Source organism: Arachis hypogaea, chromosome 20 (genome assembly GCF_003086295.3).
Source record: "Arachis hypogaea cultivar Tifrunner chromosome 20, arahy.Tifrunner.gnm2.J5K5, whole genome shotgun sequence".
In the NCBI taxonomy this organism is placed as follows: domain Eukaryota; kingdom Viridiplantae; phylum Streptophyta; class Magnoliopsida; order Fabales; family Fabaceae; genus Arachis; species Arachis hypogaea.
In genome coordinates this window covers 69,935,111-69,958,194 of record NC_092055.1, presented here as the reverse complement: position 1 = coordinate 69,958,194, position 23,084 = coordinate 69,935,111, and the positions used below count along the sequence as shown (strand labels likewise).

Below are 23,084 nucleotides of genomic sequence, written 5' to 3'. Positions count from 1 at the left end.
CCCCAACCAAAGTTTGGGTGGTTTTTCCATCCAGGGTTGTAAGTCTTGGAGTATGGATTATAGTTTTTCCTTGGTGAATTCCCAATGTAGTTGGCTTGCTCCTGACTCCCCTCTGCTTCTTCATTCACTCCTTCTTGGATTGTTGATGAAGATAAGATTGCTGCTACTTGGTTCCTCTCCATCTTCTTGGTGAGGTCAGCTAGCTGCTGGGTAATGAGCTTGTTTTGGGCCAACAGAGCATCTACATTGTTTAGCTCCATCACTCCTCTTGTGTTCCCTCTTTCGGAAGCATAGAAGTAGTCGTTTTCTGCTACTGTTTCAATAACATCTATGGCTTCCTCAATGGTCTTCTTCTTGTTCAAGGATCCTCCAGATGAATGGTCCACGGCCTTCTTTGACTCATAGGATAGCCCTTCATAGAAAATGTGCAGCTGCACCCATTCGTTGAACATGTCAGGTGGACATCTCCTTGTTAAGTCCTTGAACCTCTCCCATGCTTCATACAGAGTCTCACCATCTTGTTGCCTGAAAGTTTGAACCTCAGCTCTCAGCCTATTGATTCGTTGAGGAGGGTAGAATCTTGCTAAGAATTTGTTCACCACATCCTCCCAAGTTGTCAAGTTCTCCCTTGGGAAAGATTCCAGCCACTTGGTTGCCTTGTCCCTGAGTGAGAAAGGAAATAAGAGCAGTCTATAGGCATCAGGATGAACACCATTAGACTTTACTATGTTACATATTCTCAGGAAGGTGGTCAAGTGTTGATTGGGGTCTTCTTGAACACCTCCTCCAGACGAACAGTTGTTCTGAACAAGGGTGATGAGCTGTGGTTTAAGTTCAAAGTTGTTGGCATGGATTGTTGGCTTTTGGATGCTACTTCCACAATTGCCTGGGTTTGGATTGATGTAAGAGCCCAAAACTCTTCTATCCTCCCCAGCATGATTTGCTCCACCTCCTCTGCCATGGTTGTGAGTCTCTTCTTCATGATGATTTTCCATGTTTTCTTCCATGTTAGGTTCAAAGTATTCCTCAAAGGAAGTTGAAGCCCCGCTTCTTCTCCCTGTCATACAACCAACAAGTACAAGCAAAGAAAATAGGTGCAGACAGTATTTGCGTCAAAATTGCTGTTAGTTGTGGGTGATGCAATATATCAAACAGTTAGTGGGTTAGCAAACAAAATTGAAAATAACAAAGAAAAAGAAAAGAGTAGAGGGTGAAGGGAAGAAGTTTAACTAAAACAAAAAGTAAATCACTCAAACAGAAAATGAAATTCACAAAATAAAAATGCTCAATCTAGTGATCTTCCAATTTAATCATTGTTGATGCACAATCAATCCCCGGCAACGGCGCCATAAACTTGATGCACGGAAAACTTGTCTCTCAACAAATCTCCCTTCGGCAAGTGTACCGAATTTGTCGTCAAGTAAAAACTCACAATAGAGTGAGGTCGAATCCCACAGGGATTGATTGATCAAGCAACTTTAATTAGAAGAATGTTCTAGTTGAGCGAATCCAGAATTTGGGTTGAGAGTTGCAGAAAATAAAATGGCGGGAATGTAAATAACAGAAAAGTAAATGCTAGAATTAAAGGACTGGAAGTAAATGACTGAAAATAAATTGCAGAATTGTAAATGGGAATGGGGGATTTGCTCATAAAAGTAAATGGCAGAAATTAAAGAGAATGGGTAAGATCAGAGATGGGGAGTTCATTGGGCTTAGGAGATGTTGCAATTCTTCGGATCAAGTTCATTTTCATCTCTTCCTCAATCAATGCACTCATTGATCTCCTTGGCAATCTTAAGTGATTAAATTACAATTTCTTGCAATTCAATCTCTCAAATCTTGATCAATAGCCAATTCCTTGGTCAATTGCTCATGAGAAGAGTTGAAGTCTGGTCACTGATTATACCACATGCACTTCCCAAATCAAGTATTGAGAGGGTTATAGTCACATACCCATCCAAACCCAATTTGGTCCAGCATGAGAAAGCATTTCTAGCTTGATCTCTTCATTCCTCTTTCAAGGTTCAAAAGAGATCCAAGTTTGAATAGCTTCTCTTCCAAGATAACTACTCAATTGGATGAAGATCGAAAGCTTTCAAGTAAAATCAAGAGGAAAGATAGAAGAAGAATAATGAAAATTAGTATTGATCCATCAAATTACAACAGAGCTCCCTAACCCAATGAAAGGGGTTTAGTTGTTCATAGCTCTTGAAAATGAAAACAAAGATGGAGAATACATCCTAAAACTAGAAATTGCAAAGAAAGTAAAATACAGAGAGTAGTTCCCTTTTTTCCAGCCTCCAGAACTCTTTCTCAATTCAAAGTTACTCCTATATATACTACTCTTCTCAGCTTCTAGTGTGATTCTTCAAGTCTTGGGCCTTTGGATCTTGAGTTTGAAGCAGTTCCTTTCTTTATTTGGGCTTGGCTTTACTTGCAGAGAGAAAGTGCGAAGTGGGCAGAGACTTTAGTTCAGAACGTTAGGGGTGTTAATCTTTAGTGAGAATATAAGTTCGAGAACGTTAGTGACACTCAACATTGTCACTAACGTTCCAATGCACCCCTTTGCCTCACGTTAAAACCCACGTTAACTAGGTTAATGTGGCTTTTAACGTTGCCTTGTTAACTTTCGAGAACGTTAGTGACACTCAACATTGTCACTAACGTTCCAGTGTGCCCCTTCTTGCTTCACGTTAAAGCCCACGTTAACCAGGTTAACGTGGCTTCTAACGTGGCCCTTGCCATCCTTCGAGAACGTTAGTGACATTCAACATTGTCACTAACGTTCCAATGTGCCCCTAGGTCTCACGTTAGAGTCCACGTTAACTAGGTTAACGTGGCTTCTAACGTGGCCATCTTTAGCCATCCCAACGTTAGTGACAATGTTGAGTGTCACTAACGTTGGCTCATCCTTCATTCCTCATCGTTAGCTTGGTTAACGTGGAAGTTAACATGACTCTTGGGGGTTGTGTGGTTGCTTCAACGTTAGTGACAATGTTGAGTGTCACTAACGTTGTCGACAACTCTTCATCTCTTACGTTAGTTCCCATGTTAACCAAGTTAACATGGGAGTTAACGTGGTACTTTGCATCATAGGCCAACGTTAGTGACAATGTTGAGTGTCACTAACGTTGGCTTCTCTTCCCCCCTTAACGTTAGAGGCCACTTATGAGTAATTGCCAACGTTAGTGACAATGTTAAGTGTCACTAACGGTGGCTCAACTTCTCTTCTCCACGTTAGAATTCACGTTAACTTAGTTAACGTGACTCTCTAACGTGGGCATTGATGGCTTTTTGAGAGTGTTATTGGCAATCACTTTTCTCATTAACCTTGCAAGTTACCTCTCCTTTTCTTGCTTCCTTTTGGTCCTGAAATCAAGCAATAAAGTGCATCAAAGCTCTAGTCCAAGTCATGAGTAATGCAACATAATATTTTTCACTAAACTTATGCAAAATCCTCATGAAATTATGTAAAATGCACAATGTATGCTTGAATCAAGGCATAGGTGAATATCTACCCAAAACTAGCTTATTTCCTAAAGAAATGCATGAAACTAACCTAAAAACAGTAAAGAAAAGGTCAGTGAAACTAGCCAAGATGCTCTGGCATCAAAACTCTCAGCCATGTTGATCTCCTCTACCAAAGAGTCAATAAGATCAACTTTCATGCAGTCTTTGGGTGTGGCTGGATGCTGCATGGCTTTGACAGCATTTAACTTGAACTCATCCTCATTGACCCTCAGGGTTACTTCCCCCTTTTGGATATCAATGAGAGTTCGTCCAGTTGCTAGGAAAGGTCTTCCTAGAATGAGAGAAGCACTCTTGTGCTCTTCCATTTCCAGCACCACAAAGTCAGTGGGAAAGGCGAATGGCCCAACCCTGACAATCATATCTTCAATCACGCCTGATGGGTATTTAATGGAGCCATCAGCAAGTTGGAGACATATCCGGGTTGGTTTCACTTCTTCAGTTAAACCAAGCTTTCTGATAGTGGATGCAGGTATTAGATTGATGCTTGCTCCAAGATCACATAAAGCTGTCTTGGTGCAATTACCCTCTAGTGTGCATGGTATCAGGAAGCTCCTGGGATCCTTAAGCTTTTCTGGGAAGCTTTTCAGAATGACTGCACTACATTCTTCAGTGAGGAGAACTCTTTCAGTTTCTCTCCAATCCTTCTTATGACTCAAGATCTCTTTCATGAACTTGGCATAAGAAGGTATTTGCTCAAGTGCCTCTGCAAACGGAATCTTTATTTCAAGAGTCCGAAGATAGTCTACAAAGCGAGCAAATTCCTTATCCTGCTCGTCTTTATGGAGTTTTTGAGGATAAGGCATCTTGGCTTTGTATTCCTCAACCTTAGTTCCTGCAGGTTTACTTCCTACAGAGGTGGTTAGAGAAGCCTTTTTAGAGGGGTTGTTATCAGCACTTGTGTGTGTCTGATCCCTCACTGGCATTTGATTGCCAGAGTCAGAAGCTGGAGTGGTGTTGGACGCCAACTCCTTACTTGTTCCTGGCGTTTGAATGCCAGAGCTGAGCTTTCATTGGGCGTTTGATGCCAAATCATTGCTTGTTTCTGGCGTTTGAATGCCAGAGTTATTCTTCTCTGGGCTCTTACTATCCTCAGAGGGATCGTGAATAGCAGTTTGTTCATTTCTTGGCTTCCTGCTGCCTTGAAGTGAGGTATTTAATGTTCTTCCACTTCTTAATTGAACTGCTTGGCATTATTCTGTTATTTGTTTTGATAACTATTGTTCTGTTTGCCTCAATTGTACTTCCATGTTTATATTAGCCCTTCTTGTATCTTATAATATCTCCTTGAATTCGGCCAGCTGTTTTGTTAGAAAATCTAATTGCTGATTAAATTCAGTAAGTTGTTCTGCAGGACTGAGTTCAGCAGTTACTGTTTTAGCCTCTTCTTTCATGGAAGATTCACTGCTTAGGTACAGATGCTGATTTCTGGCAACTGTATCAATGAGCTCTTGAGCTTCTTCAATTGTCTTTCTCATATGTATAGGTCCACCAGCTGAGTAATCTAGAGAGATCTGAGCTCTTTTTGTAAGCTCATAATAGAAGATGTCTAGCTGAACCCACTCTGAAAACATTTCAGAGGGGCATTTTCTTATCATCTCTCTGTATCTCTCCCAGGCATCATAAAGAGATTCATTATCTCCTGGTTTAAAGCCTTGGATGTCCAGTCTTAGCTGTGTCATCCGTTTTGGAGGAAAGTATTGATTCCAAAATTTTTCTGATAGCTGTTTCTATGTCCTTATGCTAGCCTTAGGTTGGTTATTTAACCACCTCTTAGCTTGATCTTTTACAGCAAATGGAAACAGTAATAATCTGTAGACATCCTGATCTACTTCCTTATCATGTACTGTGTCAGCAATTTGTAAAAACCGTGCCAGAAACTCTGTAGGTTCTTCCTGTGGAAGACCGGAATACTGGCAACTTTGCTGCACCATGATAATGAGCTGACGATTCAACTCAAAGCTACTGACTCCGATGGAGGGTATACAGATACTACTCCCATATGAAGAAGTAGTGGGGTTAGCATATGACCCCAGAGTCCTTCTGGACTGTTCATTTCCACTTAGATCCATGATGGAGAAAGGGAGATGATGTGGCTTTATTTTATTTATTTTATTATATTAAAAAAATTCGAAATAATAAAATAAAATAAAAACTATAATAAAATAAAAAATTGAAAATATTTTATGAGGATTTTCGAAAAATGAAGAGAGAGAATAAGTGGTTAGGAGGTTTTGAAAAAGATATGATTTTTTTAAAAACTTGACAACTAAGATATGATAAGATAAAATTTTTGAAATTGAAATCTAAATTTTTATGAAGAATTTCGAAATATTAGCTTAAAAATAGTTAGAAAAGATTTTTTTTAATTTAATAAGGAAAGAGAAAAGCAATAAAATAGCACAAGATTTAAATTTTTTTAGATCTAATGCTCCTTGTTTTCGAAAATTTTGGAGAGAAAACACCAAGGAACACCAAACTTAAAAATTTTAAGATCAAGACACAAGGAAAACTCAAGAACACTTTGAAGAATCACAAGAACCACAAGAACATGAAGGTAGAACACCAAACTTAAAATTTTTAGCAAACCAAACTAAAATTTTCGAAAATTATAGAAAGATTAACAAGAAAACACCAAACTTAAAGTTTGGCTCAAGATTTAATCAAAGAAAAATTATTTTTGAAAAAGAAAAAAGATTTTAACAAGAAGATACCCAATTACCAAGAACATAGACCAATGCTCTAGCCAATTGGGCAGTAAATGTAACACTTGTTTTGAAGAAGTATTTTTAATAACTAAGAAAATTTTTTTTTAAAAAAGAAAAAAAAACATGCAATTGACACCAAACTTGAAATATGAAACTAAACTCAAACAGAAAAAACTCAATTATCAGTTTATAAAATTTTTGAAAAATTTAAAAAAAGAAAATAAGGATTTTAAAAAGAAAATTTCAACCAAAAACAATAATAGAAGACTCTAAACCAAAAAGAAAATTTTTTCCTAATCTAAGCAACAAAACAAACCGTCAGTTGTCCAAACTCAAACAATCCCCGGCAACGGCACCAAAAACTTGGTGCACGAATTGTGAATCACACTTTTCACAACTCGTACCACTAACCAGCAAGTGCACTGGGTCGTCCAAGTAATACCTTACGTGAGTAAGGGTCGATCCCACGGAGATTGTTGGTTTGAAGCAAGCTATGGTTATCTTGCAACTCTTAGTTAGGATATTAATTTGTGGTTATCAGTTGACTTGCAAATGAACAAGAGAGCATGAATTAAATGTTACTTGTTATGCAGTAATGGAGAATATGTTGGGGTTTTGGAGATGCTTTGTCTTCTGAATTTCAGCTTTTCTCTTGTATTCCTCTTCCCTCATGCATGAAAAAGTGCAAAGTTCCTTCCATGGCAAACTGTGTGTTGGTGGATCACCGTTGTCAATGGCTACCATCCGTCCTCTCAGTGAAAAGGGTCCACGTGCGCTGTCACTACACGGCTAATCATCTGTCGATTCCCACTCATGCTGGAATAGGATCCATTGACCCTTTTGCATCTGTCACTACGCCTAACACTCACGAGTTTGAAGCTCGTCACAGCCATCCAATCCCAGAATCCTACTCGGAATACCACAGACAAGGTTTAGACTTTCTGGATTCTCATGAATGCCGCCATAATCTAGCTTATACCACAAAGATTCTGATTAAGGAATCTAAGAGATACTCATTCAATCTGATGAAGAACGGAGGTGGTTGTCAGACACACGTTCATGGATTGAGGAAGGTGATGAGTGTCACGGATCATCACCTTCTCTATAATTAAGCGCGAATGAATATCTTAGATAGGAACACGCATGTTTGAATGGAAGATAGAAATACTTGCATTAATTCATCGAGACGCTGCAGAGCTCCTCACCCCCAACAATGGAGTTTAGAGACTCATGCCATCAAAGAGTACAAAGTTTAGATCTAAAATGTCATGAGATACAAAATAAATCTCTAAAAGTTGTTTAAATACTAAACTAGTAACCTAGGTTTACAGAAAATGAGTAAACTATGATAGATAGTGCAGAAATCCACTTCTGAGCCCACTTAATGTGTGCTGGGGCTGAGATTTAAGCTTCTCACGTGCTTGGGCTGTTTTGGGCGTTCAACGCCAGGTTGTAACCTGTTTCTGGCGTTGAACTCGAACTTGTAACCTGTTTCTGGCGCTGGACGCCAGACTACAACATAGAACTGGTGTTGAACGCCAGTTTACGTCATCTATCCTTGAGCAAAGTATAGACTATTATATATTGCTGGAAATCCCTGGATGTCTACTTTCCAACGCAATTGGAAGCGCGCCAATTGGACTTTTGTAGCTCCAGAAAATCCATTATGAGTGCAGAGAGGTCAGAATCCAACAACATCAACAGTCCTTTTTCAGCCCGAATCAGATTTTTGCTCAGCTCCCTCAATTTCAGCCAGAAAATACCTGAAATTATAGAAAAACACACAGACTTATAGTAAAGTCCAGAAATATGAATTTTTCCTAGAAACTAATGAAAATATACTAAAAACTAACCAAATCATACTAAAAACTATATGAAATTAACCCCAAAAAGCGTATAAAATATCCGCTCATCACTACACTCGGGCCAATCGCACAAATCAGGTCACGCGATCGCGTGACCCACGCGGCCGCGTCACCTGACCTTATCACGCACCACGCGACCGCGTCACCCACGCGTCCGCGTCACATGCGGCGCACAGAATATCCAGATCAGCCAAAATATCTTATCTTTTCTTCCCCAAATCCTTATTTTTCTTATCTTTTCTAATCCTAATTTCTTCTATCTTTTCTTCTTTCTTTCTTACTTTATTTCTTTCACTTCTCATTCCTTTTCACCTTCATTATATTTTACTTACTTTATTTGCATATTTCATTCATTACATTTTAATTTTGTGCATATTTTTCTTTTCTTTTCTAAATTTATTATTATTTTCTCATTGGTGTCACTTGTTCATATTCAACTGTTGTGTCTTTTTTGGTATTATTTTGATACTCAGTGACTTGTTCTACATTGTTGGGTAATATTATTCAAGTCAAATGCTAATCTTTTATAATATTTGTATTAATTTTGCATTGACATTAATTTATATTGTCTTGCACTCTCTTCCCCATTGTTGCAAATTTTTGCACTCTTGATTTGCCATGTACTTCTACTATTTTCTCACTTGCATGTTGTAGCTACCATGTAATTGGGACCCTTATTATCTGGCATTAACACCCATATTTTATTTATTTTCTATCTTTATTTTTGGGTTACTTTTTCTTTTCCCCTCTTCTTTCAGGATGGCCACCACGAAGGGAGCAGAAAAAACTTCTTAAGGAGAGACAAACAAGTCCATCTGCACAATCCTTGAAGAAAAGCAACAGTTGAAGCAACCCGTCCACTGGCACATCTTAGCATGCACCGAGAACGGTGCAATCTTTAAGTGTGGGGAGGTCGATACCGATCTCCATGGGTTAGTCACTCTTCTATCTCAACACCAATGGTTTATTTTCCTTGTTAGTTGTTGCATTTGCATGTTTGATTGCGTGATTATTTGATTTTGTGCATATTTTACCACTTGGTTGAAGTAATATTTTCTTTTTCAAGAAACCTTTTAGAGCATTTCACTAATTTGAATAAAATTTAATGTTACACTTGTTTGAAGAAATATTATACTGGAACATGGTTTAGAGCTCGAACACAAAAAACATGTGAGATTTTGAGCCTATTTGATTGGTTGCATTTTACCAACCAATATTTTATTTTTGGTGTGTGTTTTTCTCTCTAAAATTGTGATCTTTGTCTTGCTTAATTCTATATTTCCATAGTTTGATGTATGCATGTACTTATATGATTGAGGCCTTTGTTTCACTGAGCTTACATACCCATAGGCCTTACGCTTTCATTATCCTTTGCAAACCAATGTTGCGCCTATTATACCCCTTTGTTCTTTACTTTAGCACATCATTAACTCTAAGCGAAAAACAATAATGTCCTTAATTTGAATCCTTGGTTAGCTTAGACTAGTGAGAGTGCTCATGACTTAAGTGTGGGAAAATTGGGATTGAAAACATTTGGTTTGAGAATTGAGTATGTTAGAATTTTCTAAAAGTGTGAAAGAAATATTTAGGACATGTTCCTGCATTCAATAATTTAATCATATGCATTGAAAAAAATAAAATAAAAAATTTTTTTAATTATAATATAAAAAAAAGAAGAAAAAGAGAAAAAGAGCAAATAAGTAAAAGGGGACAAAATGCCCCAAAGTAAGTGGTGAAAGCAATGCATATGTACTGTACTTAAAATTAGGATGCATGAATATGTGGAAAACATGGTTAATGGATAGTTAGAGGTGGTATTATGATTACATGGATTGTCTAAAGTTAGGTGGAAAGTTTAAGTTAATTAAGGATTCAGATTTTAGTCCACTTGGCCAAATACAATCCTACCTTGACCCTAACCCCATTACAACCCTCAAAAGACCTCTTGATATATGTATCTGTGCATTAAATTTTTGTTGATTGGTAGAAGAAAAGCAAGCCTTAGAAAGCAAGGTTAGTAGAGAATTGAGAGAATCGAACTTAAACACTTGAGTGACTAGAGTGTATACACTACCAGTGAGGGTTCGATGCTCAATTCCTTGTTCCCTGTTTTCGTGAGCTATTTTCTTCTTGCAAGTCTATTTGTACTTTATTTTCATGATTTGAATTAGTGAAATCCAGTTCATATTTCTTCTTGAAGGATTTGTTTACTTTTAACTAAGTAGGTAGAAACATTTTGCATGTAGTTGCATTCATATAGATAGGTTGTATTTCATATTAATCTACCATTCCTCTTCATCTTTATAGCTTCTCTTGAGCTTAGCATGAGGACATGCTAATGTTTAAGTGTGGGGAGGTTGATAAACCACTATTTCATAGTTTATCTTGTGCTCAATTGAGTGGTTTTTATCAACTCTTTACCCACTTATTCATACTATTTGCATGGTTTTACATTCTCCTTCCTGATTTTGTGCTATGATTGAAAACATGCTTCTTTGGCCTTAAGTTCCCTATGTTTAATCCTCTCTTATTACCATTAGATGCCTTGATATGTGTGTTAAGTGATTTTAGAGATTACAGGGCAAGAATGGCTCAGAGGATGGAAAGGAAGTATGCAAAAGTGGAAGGAATACAGGAAACTGAAGGAACTGCTAAAGCTGTCCAGCCTGACTTCCTGAAACTCAAATGACCATAACTTGAGCTACAGAGATCCAAACGATGCGGTTCCAGTTGCGTTGGAAAGCTAACATCCGGGGCTTCACAACGATATATAATTTGCCATAGCTACCCCAAAGTTAGGCGATGCGAACGCGTGAATGACGCACCCGCCTCGCATCTGCAAACTTCAATCCACGCTAACGCGTAGAAGACACCTCCGCGTCGCTTTGCCGCAACCTGAACGTACCAAAAATCGCTGGGAGAAATTTTTGGGCTGTTTTTGACCAGTTTCCAGCCCAGAACACACAGATTAGAGGCTATAAAGTGGGGGAATGCATCCATTCGTTACAAGCTCACAACACATAATTTTAGGAGTAGATGTAGTTCTTAGAGAGAGAGGTTCTCTCCTCTCTCTTAGGAATTAGGATTAGGATTTCTCTTGCTTTCAGGATTGTTTCTTTTTATCAGGTTCAATTTTCCTTTTTTTTATTTTCCCAATTTAATTTATGAATATCCATGTTAAGATTTGAATATTTTATTTGATATAATTGAGGTATTTCAGATTTATCACTTCCTCTATTGTTTGATGTTCTAAGTTGGATCCTAACTTGATTTTAGAGTTGATTGATATTTAGAGACCCTTGAGTTGAATTACTCAAGAGTTAAATTGTAATTAGGTTTATTGTTGGCTGGCTCTCTAATCACTAACGCTAATCCAAACACAAGGGTGAGGATTAGAACTTGTGAATAGAAGTAGACTTTCAACTTACTTGAATTTCTTTTACTTTACCTGGTAAAGGATAACTAAGTAGAAACAACCTTCAATTATCAATTGATCATGAGAAAAATCCAACAAGGATAGAACTTCCGATTAATCTTCTCCGGATCAAGGCTTTTTTATTTAATTTAATTATATAAAATCTCTTATTTATTTTTATTACTTTAAAAATATACCTGTGCCCATTGCCCAAACTCCAGAACCCCAATTTACAAACTCATAACCAATAATAAGAACATACCTCCCTGCAATTCCTTGAGAAGACGACCCGAGGTTTAAATACTCGGTTATCAATTTTAAAGGGGTTTGTTACTTGTGACAACCAAAACTTTTGTAAGAAAGGTTGATTGTTTGGTTTAGTAACTATACTTGCAACGAGAGTTTACTATAACTTCTAAACCATCAATCTTCAGTTCTTTCACTTATCCACCCCAATTCTAATCCAATTACCCCCAAGAACCACCACTTCCATATGCACCATGTCCATATCCATCGACCCAAGAATCACAGGCTCGCCTCAAGGAAACAGTGGATCAATTTCATGCAACCCTTCATCAACTGGAGCAAGCAATAAATCAATTAGCTTCCCGACATTTGGACACTCAAGGAACCCCATGGCTTCATGTGGAGAATCTAATGAAGAATGTAGTATGAAGGAGACACTAGAAACTCCAGTGGACAGTAAGGAGCATGACTTTGCACTGGAACAAGTGGAGGAAGTCGGAATTATTGAAGAGGAAGAAGTGGTCGAAGACTTAGGAGATGCGGAACGTCCATGGGAAAGCCGAGTCATAGAGCCCCTTCTAAGGAGTTTGAATTTGATGTTGAGGAGGGTGTACAACCTCCAAGGCATATCATGGTTGAAGACTTTGAAGGGGATGATCAAGAGATGGATTCAATCATTGATGAATTCTTATCTACATTTGAATCCTCTCCCATTGGACTTGACATGGAGATTAAAGAAGAAGAAGTACAACCTCCCATGCCCTTGGTGAACAATGAAGAAGAGATCGAATTGGAAGAAAGCTACCAAGAAGAAGAGGTTGATATTGAAGAAGCTTGCAAAGAGGTGGAAGTTGTCAAAGAAGAGCCCAAGGGAATGGAGCTGGAGATCACCTTGCCAAGGTTGTTGGAGACCTCTCCCCCAAAGCCATCACCATCTATCCCTTCATTCAAGTGGGTAAATCCCTCATCTCTAAGCTTAATTAGCCCACTTGAATATGCTTTCCTTGAGACGGATGGGCAACTTAGAGCTCTTTGTGGCTATAAGAGTAAGAGGGAGATGGTTAGTGGTAATAGTTATCATGCAAGGTTCAATATAGTTGCATGCTCCAAATTGAAGTATAAAGGTTGGTATAATTCTCAATTGAATGGGTCTAGGAAATTGTTTGGATGTCTCCGTGAGAATTCTGACTGTTCACTACCCAAGTGGAAAAATGATGATCAACAAGAAGACGGGTGCAAAAGCATGGTTTGGGACCCTGGAATTCAGCCTAGCAATCAACACTCTTGGGGCCTTGTCACTTGCTTAATCTTGCTTGAAGGCTCTTTGCACCTAGTTTGGGATCCCAGAGGCCATTGGAATTACAAACATTGGTGGGGATTCCTGGATGAGTTCAAGCACAAGCCACCATAACAAGGGACTCACCAAATGTCCAACTTAAGGACTTTAACTAAAAGTGCTAGGTGGAAGACAACCCACCATGGTATATTCTTTCCTTTTTGATCTTAGTTTTATTTTATTTTATTTTATTTTCATTCGTGTTCATTCATAATTTCTGCATAGTCATCTGCATTCTGCATTTTGTATTCTGCATACTGCATAAAAAAAATCGCACGCGACGCGCGAGCGTCGCTGACGCGTACGCGTCATGTGTGAATACGAAGCAAAGAAGAAAGAAACAGAGAGTTGCGCGGGAGCGTGGCTGGAGGCGTGCCTTAGGCACAAACATGCCCACGCGAACGCATCCCTGACGCGTCCACGTCATTTGAAAAATCAGCCTCCCACGCGTGCGCGTCACCCACGCGCACGCGTGCCCTTGCAAAATCGACGTAAAGAGGTGTATGGCAGAGAGTTATGATGGAGTGGGGCTGGAATGGTGCTGGAAGCACAAGCCCAATCACGCGAACACGTGCCCCACGCGTTCGCATCATTTTTCAAATAGAGGCTATTCACGCGTGCGTGTCACCCACGCGTACGCGTCACTTGAAAATAGCCCAACCTAAGCGAACGCGTGCCCCACGCATCCGCGTTGCATGCACGCATAGTTTATCCAGATCAGCGCCAGAATTCCTATCTTTTCTTCCCCAATCCTACTTATCTTTCTATTATCATTCTTTCTTCTTTCTTCTATCTTTTCTTATTTCTCTCTTTCTCCTTTCTTACTTTCTTCTTTTTCATCTCCTTAACTTCTCATCCTTATTCTTTTCCATTCTATTTTACTTAATTATTGGCATACTTTCATTCATTGCATTTTAATTTTGTGCATACTTTTATTTTCTTTTCTAAATTTATTATTTTTCCATTGGTGTTAAATGTTCTTATTCAACTGGTGTATCTTTTCTAGTATTATTTGGTGCTTAGTGACTTATTTTACACTATTGGGCAATATTATTTAAGTCAATGCTATTCTTTTATGATGCTTGCATTCCATTTGCATTGATATGCACTTATACGATTCTTTGCATTACCCCCTCATTGTTGTAAATTTTTGCACTGTTGGTATGCCATGTGCTTCTATTGCTTTCTCACGTACATGTTGTAGCTACCATGTAATTGAGACCCTTATTATTTGGCACTAACACCTATATTTTATTTGTTTTCTATCTTTATTTCTGGGTTACTTTTCTTTTTTTCCTCTTCTTTCAGGATGGCCACCGAGGAAGGGAAATAGAAAACGTTTACATGGGGGCAACAGACAAGTCCATCTGCACAATCTTTGGAGAAAAGCATCAGTTGTAGTAGCCCGTCCACTTGGACTTCTTTGCATGCAACGAGGATGGTGCAATCTTTAAGTGTGGGGAGGTCGATACCGATCTCCATGGGTTAGTTATTTTCTTCTCAACACCAATATTTTATTTTCTTTGTTTGTTCATTGTTGCATTTGCATGTTTGATTGCATATTTATTTGATTTTGTGCATATTCTACCACTGCTTGGTTGAAGTAAAAAAGTTCTTTTTCAAGAAACTTTTTATAGCATTTCACTAATTTGAATTAAAATTTTTATTGAACTTGTTTGAAGAAATATTATACTGGAACATGGTTTAGAGCTCGAACACACAAAACCAGTAAGATTTTGAGCCTATTTGATTGGTTGCATTTTATCATCCAATATTTTATTTTTGGTGTGTGTTTTTCTCTCTAAAATTGTGATCTTTGTCTTGCTTAATTCTATATTTCCATGGTTTGATGTATGCATGCACTTATATGATTGAAGCCTTGTTTCACGAAGCTTACATACCCATATGGCCTTAACATTTCATTATCCTTTGCAAACCAATTTGAGCCTATTTTACCCCTTTTATTCTTTACTTTATCTCATCACTAACTTTAAGCGGAAAATAATAATGTCCTTAATTTGAATCCTTGGTTAGCTTAGACAAGTGAGAGTGCTCATGATTTAAGTGTGGGAAAATTGGGTTTGGAAACATTTGGTTTGAGAATTGAGTATGTTAGAATTTTCTGAAAATGTGAAAGAAATGTTTAGGACATGTTCATGCATTCAATAATTTAATTATATGAATTGAGAAAAACAAAAGAAAAAAAAAATATATATATATATATAAAGAAGAAAAAGAGAAAAAAAAGAGAAAAATAGCAAATAATAAATTATAAAAGGGGATAAAATGCCCCAAAGTAAATGGTGATAGCAATGCATATGTACTGTACTCGAATTAGGATGCATGAATATGTCGAAAACATGGTTAATGGACAGTTAGGTTTTGTATTTTGATTACATGGATTGTCTTAAGTTAGGTGAGAAGTTTAGGTTAATTAGGGATTCAGATTTTAGTCCACTTGACCAAATACAATCCTACCTTGACCCTAATCCCATTACAACCCTTAAAAGACCTCTTGATATGTGTATTTGTGCATCAAATTAGTGTTGATTGGTAGAAGAAGAGCAAGCCTTAGGAAGCAAGATTAGTAGAGAATTGAGAGATCGAACCTTAAACACTTGAGTGATTAGAGTGTATACACTTCCGGTGAGGGTTCGATGCTCGATTCTTTGTTCCCAGCTTTCATAAGCTATTTTCTTCTGCAAGTTTACTTGTACTTTATTTTGTGATTTGAATTAGTGAAATCCAGTTGATATTTGTTCTTGAAAGATTTATTTACTTTTCACCAAGTAGGTAAAAGCATTTTGCATTTAGCTGCATTCATATAAATATGTTGCATTTCATACATTCTACCATTTCTCTTCACTCTTTTATAGCTTCTCTTGAGTTTAGCATGAGGACATGCTAATGTTTAAGTGTGGAGAGGTTGATAAACCCCATTTTTAGGGTTTATCGTGTACTTAATCTAGTGGATTTTATCCATTATTCTCACATTTATTCATACAATTTGCATATTTTATGTTTTTCTTCCTGATTTCGTGCTATGATTGAAAACATGTTTCTTTGGCCTTTAATTCACTATTTTTAATCCTCTCTTATTACCATTCGATGCCTTGATATGTGTGTTAAGTGATTTCAGGATTTATAAGGCAGGAATGGCTTAGAGGATGGAAAGGAAGCATGCAAAAGTGGAAGGAATACAAGAAACTGAAGGGATTGCTGAGCTGTCCAACCTGACCTCTTGGTAATAATTCGACAATAACTTGAGCTACAGAGGCCCAAATGAGGCGGTTTTAGTTGCATTGGAAAGCTAACATCCGGGGCTTCGCAACAATATATAATTTGTTATAGCTGCCTCAAAGATAGGCGACGTGCACGCGTGGATTACGCGCACATGTGACCTGGAAAAAATCCAATCCACGCTCACGCGTGACTTTGCCGCGTGCTGGACGTATCAGAAATTGTTGAGGGCGATTTCTGGACTATTTTTGACCCAGTTTTCGGCCCAGAAAACATAGATTAGAGGCTATAAAGTGGGGAAATCAATCAATTCATCAATACAATGTTCATATACACAATTTTAGGTTTTTAGATGTAGTTTTTCTAGAGAGAGGCTCTCTCCTCTCTCTTAGGTTTTAGGATTAGGATTCCTTCGTTTTCTCAATTCCAGGTTAAATGTTCCTTTAAATTAATTTCTCTTCCACTTTTTTTTTATTCTAGTACTTTGGTTTATCTATTTCTCTTGTTAATTACTTACGTTGCCAAATTGGTTCATGGATTCCTATGTTTAATTTGATTTTCTATTTAATACAATTCGATGCATTTCAGATTTATGCTTGCTTTCTTCCATTTATGATATTAATACTTTCTTCTATTTTAGAGTAGGTCTCAACTTGACTTTGGGGTTGATTAATATTTAGAGATCCTTGAGTTAGGAGACTCAAGAGTTAATTTGTGATTGGCTCTCTGGCCACTAACACTAATCCTTCCCAAGGGAGAGGATTAGGACTCGTGAATAGAAGTTGGCTCCCAACTTAACTTTTCTTTATTTAGTTAAGGATAACCAAGTAGAGACAACAACCTATTACTATTAATCTTGAGAAATCTGACAAGGATAGAACTTCCAATTAATCTTCTCCTAATCAAGATTTTTTATTTATTTTAATTACATAAAACCTTTTGTTAATTTTCATTGCTTCAACTTATAATCATTTATGTGCCCATTGCCCAAACTCCAAATTTCGCAGAAAACTCAAAACCAATAATAAATACACCTCCCTGCAATTCCTTGAGAGACGACCCGAGGTTTGAATACTTCGGTTATTATTTTTAAGGTTTGTTACTTGTGACAACTAATGTTTTCTACGAAAGGATTTTCTGTTGGTTTAGAAGCTATACTTACAACGCAATTATTTTTATAAAATTCTCTACTAGCAAAAGTCCGATCGTCAGTCCTCAAGATTTTGCTCAAGCGTCCTTGTTGGTTTATAATAACTGTCATACAACCTACCCCTTGTCTCCTTCCAGGACTTTTCCATGCTTTGCATAATTGTTTTTTTTATTCTTCCACCTCTATCTACATCCAAGTGGAACATTTCTTGCTACGAGTTGCTCAAGTTGTTAGTAATTATATAATGAAAGAATTGATTTAATTTAAAAAATTCTGAAATTATTACCTTTATGCAATTATTATACACCATGTCTTTGCCTCGTCACCTTTTTCCAATTTTTCTCACAGATAGAAAATTTGCTGTAATCAACCCTGGCATTCCAAGAACACCACTCAATAAACTAGAACTATCTCCGATTGGTTGCAGTTCCGCGTTGAAACTCAGTATGATCTTCCTACCATTAAGACAACACTCCATAGCTTCCCTCAGACTTAATTTAGCTTGTTTGATTATGCCATCAGAATCTATAAAAAATAGAACCTTATTCAAATGTGTTTAATCACTTAAAAAGGTTAAAAATAAAGTAAGTATTTGTTCTAGTCATTCAAATTATGACCATGATTTAGTTGATATTTGATGAGCGGATAATTTATACGCTTTTTGGCATTATTTTTAGGTAGTTTTTTGTATGTTTTAGTTAGTTTTTATTATATTTTTTATTAGTTTTTATGCAAAAATTACATTTTTGGAATTTAATATGAGTTTGTGTGTTTTTCTGTAATTTCAGGTATTTTCTAGCTGAAATTGAGGGACCTGAGCAAAAATCTGATTCAGAGGCTGAGAAAGGACTGCAGATGCTGTTGGATTCTGACCTCCCTTCACTCAAACGCATTTTTCTGGAGCTACAGAAGTCCAATTGGCGAGCTCTCAATTGGGATGGAAAGCTAACATCTTGGGCTTTCCATCAATATATAATAGTTCATACTTTGCTCGAGATTTGATGGCCCAAACTGGCGTTAAACGCCAGCCAGAGACCCTTTTTCTGGCATAAAACGCCGGAACTGGCACCAAAACTGGAGTTGAACGCCCAAACTGGCACCCAAGCTAGCGTTTAACTCCAAGAATGGCCTATGCATGTGAAAGCTTCAAAGCTCAGCCCAAACACTCACCAAGTGGGCCCTGAAAGTGGATTTCTGCACTATTTGCACTTAGTTACTCATTTTCTGTAAACCTAAGTTACTAGTTTAGTATAAAAACTACTTTAGAGATTCATTTTGAATGGATGACATTTTACATATCATATTGTATCTTCTACAGTATGAGCCTCTAAACCCCAAAGGTGGAGGTGAGGAGCTCTGCTGTGTCTCAATGGGTTAATGCAATTACTATAGTTTTCTATTCGATCACGCTTGATTCTGTTCTAAGATACTCACTCGTACTTCAATATAAAGAATATGATGATCCGTGATACTCATCATCATTCTCAAATTTATGAACGCGTGCTTGACAACCACTCCCGTTCTATCTGAGCTCAACGTAGTCATTGGGTGACAGCTTTAGTGCGTATCTCTTGGGTTTCTAATCCACGAGTTTGACTTGCATCTCCTGACAACAGAGCATTCAAACCCATGAGATCAGAACCTTCGTGGTAGAGGCTAGAACTAATTGGCAGCATTCCTGAGATCCAGAAGGTTTAAACCTTGTCGGTGGTATTCCGAGTAGGATCTGTGATGGGATGATTGTGACGAGCTTCAAACTCACGAATGTTGGGCGCAGTGATAGTGTGAAAAAGGATAGAGAGATCCTATTCTGACACAAGTGAGAACCGACAGATGATTAGCCATGCGGTAGCTGTGCCTGGTATTTTTTATCCGAGACGAGAGATCCAACAGTTGATTAGCCGTACAGAAACCGTACCTGGACCATTTTCACTAAGAGGACGGATGGTAGCCATTGACAACGGTGATCCACCAACATACAGCTTGCCATGGAAGGAAGCCATGTGTGTTTAGAGAAGAAGACAGTAGGAAAGCAAAGATTCAGACGACAGAGCTTCTCTGGAATCTCAACCTGTTCCTCATTACTGAATCACAAGTATCATTCATTTCATGTTATTTACTTTTCATAAACAAAATCATTTATATCATTTGAATCTCCTGACTAAGATTTACAGGATAACCATAACTTGCTTCAAGCCGGTAATCTCCGTGGGATCAACTCTTACTCCCGTAAGGTATTACTTGGACGACCCAGTGCACTTGCTGGTTAGTTGTACCGGAGTTGTGAAAAGTGTGATCACAATTCCGTGAATCACGTTTTTGGTGCCGTTGCTGGGGATTGTTCGAGTTTGGACAACTGACGGTTCCTCTTGTTGCTTAGATTAGGAAAAAAATTATCTTTTTTGGTTTAGAGTCACTAAATTTGAGTTTTTTATTTTCTTTTCAAAAATCTTATTTTTCGTTATTAATATTTGATTTTTCTTTGAGTCTTTTATTATTGTTTTTGTTAAAATTTTAAAATTCTTGTTTTCTTTTACCAGATTTTTTCAAAAATTTTTAATAAATAGATAAAAACCAATAAACTAATAATTGAGTCTTCTATTTAAGTTTAGTTTCATGTTTTAAGTTTGGTGTCAATTGCATGTTTTTATTTTCCTTCAATTTTTCGAATTGTATGTTTTTATTTTTCTTCATATTTTTAATTACATGTTCTTAGTTCTTTCTTGATCTTCAAATTGTTCTTGATAATTTTCCTTATTTGATATTTAAGTTTTCTTGTTTGGTGTCTTTTGTTGTTTATCTTATACATTTTCGAATTATTAGTGTCCAAAGTATAAAAATTTTTAAGTTTGGTGTTTTTTGTGTCCTTATTTCCTTAAAAATTTTCAAAGTTTTTGGTGTTCACCTTGATCTTCAAAGTGTTCTTGGTGTTCATCTTGACATTCAAAGTTTTCTTGTTTGTTTTCTTTGTTTTGATCTAAAAATTCTAAGTTTAGTGTCATTTTATTATTTTTCTCTTTCCTCATTAAATTCAAAAAATATCTTTTCCTTTTTTTTTACTCATTATTTTCGAATTCCTTAGGTTGACTTAGTCAAAATTTTTAAACTTTGGTAGTTTCTTGTTAGTTAAGTCAAAATTTCAATTTTAAAAATTTATCTTTTTAAATCTTTTTCAAAGCAAAAAGAGTGTGCTTAAGAACTCTGGACACCTCTAGCAAAGCTGAGTCACAATCTGAAAAGGTTCACTCAGTTAAAGTGTTTGTGGCATTATTATATCCGGTGGTAATACTGGAAAACAAGGTGCTTAGGGTCACGGCCAAGATTCTGAAAGCTGTGTTCAAGAATAAAAGAAGAACTGAATTAGGAAAGTTAATAATATCATTGACGAAGGGATTTTGACAGTTTAGAATTCACAATAAATTCTCGTTGTAAGTATAGCTTCTAAACCAACAAAGAATCCTTTCATACAAAAGTTTGGTTGTCACTAAAGCAAACCGAATAAAAATAAACCGAAGTATTTGAACCTCGGGTCGTCTCTTAAGGAATTGCAGGGGGTGTATTTATTGTTGGTTATGGAAAAGTATCTTTTTGGGTTTTTGAATGTTGAACAAAGAATGTAAATGACAAGAAAATAAAATAATAATTAAGAAAAGCTCTTGGAAAGGTATGAGAACTGGAAGTCCTATCCTAGTTATCCTTATCAATTGTGTTGAGAATTGTCCGTTGCTACCACTTAGTTAACATCTAACTATGGAGGAAAGTCAAGTGGATCAATTAATTTGATTCCTCAAGTCCTAGCCAACTCCTAAGGAAAGACTAGCTTTAGAGGGATCCAAATTAACTAGCAAATTCCAATTATCAATCAACAAATGAGTTTGATAACTCAAGTGTCACCAATTACTCAACCAAAGCCAAGAACATAAAAATCTAACTTAAAAACCTCTCAAGCATTTTAACAAACACTTGGAAGCATAACATAAAAACATATAAAAGTAATAGGGAGTGTAAAATCTAAAATAACCAATTGAAAGCATCAATAACATAAAAACAATAATAAATCTGAAATACCTCAAATTGCATTAATATAGAAAATCAAATATAACATGGAGTTCATAAACCAAATTGGAAAAGAAGAGAATCAAAAAGAAAAATAAATTAACTAGAATGCTAGAACAAATAAAAGTAGAAGAGAAACTAAATTAAAGGAACATTGAACCTGGAATTGAGAAGAAATAAACCTAAAACTAAGACAAATCCTAAAACCTAGAGAGAGGAGAGAACCTCTCTCTCTAGAAACTACATCTAAAACAAAAAATTATGTGAATAAATGTTGATTCAATGTGTGTTGAGTCTCTGCTTGTCCCCTGGCTTTAGTCTGTGTTTCTGTGCCAAAAACTGGGTCCAAACTCAGCCCAAAATTGCCCCAGCATTTTCTGCGATTTCTGCAAGTAGCGCATGTCACGCGTACGCGTCAGTCACGCGTACGCGTCGCTGGTCAACTTCGCGTATCACGCATATGCGTCAGGCATGCGCACGCGTTGCCGTGCGAACTCCAATTCATGCGCACGCGTGAGCCATGCGTGTGCGTCGCACCTCGCTGGTTGTCTCCTCTATTTCTTCTGCTCCTTCCAATTTTGCAAGCTTCCTTTCCATCCTTTAAGCCATTCCTGCTTTATAAAGCCTGAAAATACTGAACACACGGATCACGGCATCGAATGGTATAAAAGAGAGGATTAAACATAGCAATTTTATGGCCAAAGAAGCATATTTTCAATCATAGAGTAAAATTGGGAAGGAATTGTAAAATCATGCAAATTGTATGAATAAGTGTGTGAAGACTTGATAAAAACCACTCAATTGAGCACAAGATAAACCATAAAATAGTGGTTTATCAATCTCCCCACACTTAAACATTAGCATGTCCTCATGCTAAGCTCAAGGAGATATAAAGAATGAATGGGGGAAAGTAAGACTCATGAGATGCAACCTATGAATGCAACTGATGAGCGGATAATTTATACGCTTTTTAGCATTATTTTTAGGTAGTTTTTAGTATGATTTAGTTAGTTTTTGGTATATAATTATTAGTTTTAAAATAAAAATCACATTTCTGGACTTTACTATGAGTTTGTGTGTTTTTCTGTGATTCCAGGTATTTTCTGACTGAAATTGAGGGACCTGAGCAAAAATCCGATTCAGAGGCTGAAAAAGGACTGCAGATGCTGTTGGATTCTGACGTCCCTACACTCAAAGTGGATTTTCTGGAGCTATAGAAGCCCAATTGGCGCATTCTTAATTGCGTTGTAAAGTAGACATCCTGGTCTTTCCAGTAATATATAATAGTCCATACTTTTTCCGAGATTAGTGCCCCAAATCTGCGTTCTAATTTAGCCTAAAATTTCTGGCGTAAAACGCCCAAACTGGCACCAGAATTGGAGTTAAACACCCAAACTGGCACCAAAGCTGGCGTTTAACTCCAAGAATAGCCTATGCACGAAAAAGCTTCAATGCTCAGCCCAAGCACACACCAAGTGGGCCCCGGAAGTGGATTTATGCATCATTTACTTATTTCTGTAAACCCTAGGCTACCAGTTCA

General features: G+C 37.1%; 1 non-coding gene across 1 annotated transcript; it reads left to right on the top strand.

Annotated features, from left to right (window-relative positions):
• Positions 1–450: 450 nt before the first annotated feature.
• On the top strand, positions 451–554 carry LOC112788485 (small nucleolar RNA R71). Its single transcript, XR_003195847.1, has one exon. It is a non-coding gene; the product is annotated as a small nucleolar RNA R71 (small nucleolar RNA).
• The last annotated feature ends 22,530 nt before the right edge of the window (positions 555–23,084 follow it).